Genomic DNA, 3,669 nt, shown 5'->3' with positions numbered 1-3,669 from the left:
TCACATAGTTCAAATTATAAGGATTGAATTTGTATGATACATAACATTTAAAAACTATATACCATTTCTACAGCAACGTGCGGGATCGTATCATCTAGTCTAAATAAAGTACTCCACCTGTTTCATAATTTTTGACATGGTTTTAGTTCAAATTTAAATTTTGAACTAACCAACTCGGAGTAGAACACAACATATTAGCAAGCTTACAAACATTACCAGTACATTACATTGTTACATTGTTACATTACTTTCGTAAATCCAAACAAATTATGTGTATCATCCTGGCCCCACGCTACACACCTAATTCTTGCATGTGGACGAAGAAGCACTTGACTCAGCTATAATTTATTTTCACCCTAATTTAACTAGGAATGATAGTAGAAATAATTCAGACACGCAGGCCTGTTTGCAAATTTTTAGAATCCTCAAATTCTAAAAGGAAAAAAGTTATGCTCAAATTTTAGTTTTTTTGAATTTTGGTTAGATCTGGTCAAACTATGGTCAATTACTTATTCAAGAAGTATTAGTGTTACTACATAATTATTCAAGAATATTAGTGTTACTAAATAATTAATTCATTTTTTTTGAATTTTGGTCAAATCTGGTCAAACCATGGTCAAACTGTGGTCAAACTACTTACTCAAGAAATATTAGTGTTACTAAATAATTATTGTTTTTTTAGAATAATAGTTTCAAACTCAAACAGTGAAACGTGTGACTTCATGCTCAAGATAAACTCCTGAGGGTTAATATGATTGACATCTTACTATTGTCAGGAAAACAACAAGTGCAGACTTGAAAACGAGGGCGAATAGAATCTGAAAGATAAGCGTGCTCAGGCTGGAGTAGTGAGAGGATGGGTGACCAGTCGAAAGTTAGATGGGTTGGAATGATGAGGGGTGATTAGAGATTATAGGTTAAATTCAGCAGCGATGAGGGGTGATTAGAGATTATAAAATAATTCAGAATTTTGAAATAAATTTTTTAATAAAACTCGTAAAATTTCCTTTAGTCCCGGTTGGTGTTGGTGTTACCAACTGGGACTAAAGCTAGAGCTCCAGACAGCAGCCACGTAGAGGGTCTTTAGTCCCGGTTCGTGTAAGAACCGGGACTAAAGGGGGGGGGCTTTAGTACCGACCCTTTAGTCCCGGTTCCAGAACCGGGACTAAAGGCCCTCACCAGCCGGGACAAATGGCCCATTTTCTACTAGTGAAAGGAAGGGGGTCCGAATTGGACTTGGAGTCCTAGTAGGACTCCCCCCCACTTGGGGGCGTGCCTAGGCCAGCCTCCTCCCCTCTCCTCCTTTATGTACGTGGGCAGGGGCACCTCTAAGGCACATCAATTGTTCTTAGCCGTGTGCGGTGCGCCCCTCCACCGTTTACTCCTCCAGTCATATTATCATAGTGCTTAGGCGAAACCCTGCACGGATCACTTCACCATCACCGTCACCATGCCGTCATGCTGATGAAACTCCCCATCAACACTTTGCTGGATCAAGAGTTCGAGGGACGTAATCGAGCTGAACGTGTTCTGAACTCGGAGGTGCCGTACGTTCGGTACTTGATCGGTTGAATGGAGAAGATGTTCGACTACATAAACCGCGTTAAACTAACGCTTCCGCTTTCGGTCTACGAGGCTATGTGGACATACTCTCCCCCTCTCATTGCTATGCATCTCCTAGATAGATCTTGTGTGATCATAGGATTTTTTTTGAAATTACATGCTACGTTCCCCAACAGTGGCATCCGATCCAGGTCTATGCGTAGATGATATGCACGAGTAGAACACAAAGAGTTGTGGGAGATCATAGTCATACTGCTTACCACCAACGTCTTATTTTTATTCGGCGGTATTGTTGGATGAAGCGGCCCGAACCAACCATACATGACCACGTTCATGAGACCGGTTCCACCGACAGACATGCAACTTGTTTTGCGTAAAGATGGCTTGCGGGTGTCTATTTCTCCAACTTTAGTTGAATCGCATTTGACTATGTTCGGGCCTTGTTGAAGGTTAAAACAGCAAACTTGATGAAACATCATTGTGGTCTTGATGCGTAGGTAAGAACGGTTCTTACTAGAATCCCATAGCAGCCATGTAAAACTTGCAACAACAAAGTAGAGGACGTCTAACTTGTTTTTGCAGGGCATATTGTGATGTGATATGATCAAGACATGATGTGATATATGTTATTGTATCAGATGCTCATGTTTTTTAAAAGTTATCGGCAACTGCAGGAGCCTTATGGTTGTCGCTTTATTGTATGAAATGCAAGCACCATGTAATTGCTTTACTTTATCACTATGCGTTAGCGATAGTTGTAGAAGCAATAGTTGGCGAGACGACAATGACGCTAAGATGGAGATCAAGGTTTTAAGCCGGTGATGATGGAAATCATGATGGTGCTTTGGAGATGGAGATCAAAGGCACAAGATGATGATGGCCATACCATGTCAGATATTTTGATTGCATGTGATGTTTATCTTTTATGCATCTTATTTTGCTTAGTACGGCGGTATCATTATAAGATGATCCCTCACTAAATTTTAAGGTATAAGTGTTCTCCCTGAGTATGCACCGTTGCGACAGTTCGTCGTGCCGAGACACCACGTGATGATCGGGTGTGATAAGCTCTACGTTCACATACAACGGGTGCAAGACAGTTTTGCACGTGCGGAATACTCGAGTTAAACCTGATAAGCCTAGCATGTACAGGATGGAGGATTCTGTGGTGCTTCTCGTCCAATTTCGTGGCGGACATGGATGGACAGAGGGTGCAACATGGCATTGTAAATAGGGTAGGAAATTGAAGCTCAGAAGGGGACCCAACAATAGAGGTTGAAGATGGGGGGAGCATGAGGGGTACATGGAAATGGCCTCGTGAAGACATTGGACGAGGCGGGAAGGGCGGCCATGCAGAGCGGCCGCCAGGCCGCCAGTGGCTGCGCGTGCGCACAAACACACGAGGAGAGAGAGAGAGAGAGAGAGAGAGAGAGAGTAGAGGACCCCTCTAGGCATTAGTATTGAAGGTCTAATGAGCAATGTAGGGCAGAGAGAGAGAGAGTGAGAGAGAGAGATGTGGGCATTTTGGTCTAAAATTATGCATAATACAACAAATAGAGAAGTTTTTCAAACTTGGAGTGACATTTTCCAAAAGAACTAATTCGTAGTGGCATTTTTATGAATCACCAGAATTGCAGTGGCATGTACCAAATTAACTCCTAGATATATTGCATTTAACTGGACAATTGCACAAGGCACTACTAGGAAAAGGGCTATAGATGAAATTGACACTAATGGCGCACCAGACATGTGGTGCGCCACTACTATATACTAATGGTGCTCCAACACTTGGTGCGCCATTAGTGTCCAAATACTAATGGCGCACCACATCCACGGTGCGCCATTAGTAACAAGATTTTTTTTAAAACTAGTAATGGCGCACCGTGGGAGTGGTCTGCCATTAGTAAATTTTTTTCAAATTTTTTTTTTTTTGAAAACGAGTAATGGCGCACCACATCCACGGCGCCACTAGTAATTTTTTTTCAATTTTTTTATATTTTATGAAAACTAGTAATGGCGCACCGTGGGAGTGGTGCGCCATTACTAATTGAACTAGTAATGGCGCACCACTCCCATGGTGCGCCATTACTAACTTGGCCCAAAAAT

Source organism: Triticum aestivum, chromosome 3A (assembly GCF_018294505.1).
Source record: "Triticum aestivum cultivar Chinese Spring chromosome 3A, IWGSC CS RefSeq v2.1, whole genome shotgun sequence".
Lineage (NCBI taxonomy): Eukaryota > Viridiplantae > Streptophyta > Magnoliopsida > Poales > Poaceae > Triticum > Triticum aestivum.
The sequence above is the reverse complement of the archived record's forward strand: the minus strand, read 5'-3'. Positions refer to the sequence as shown.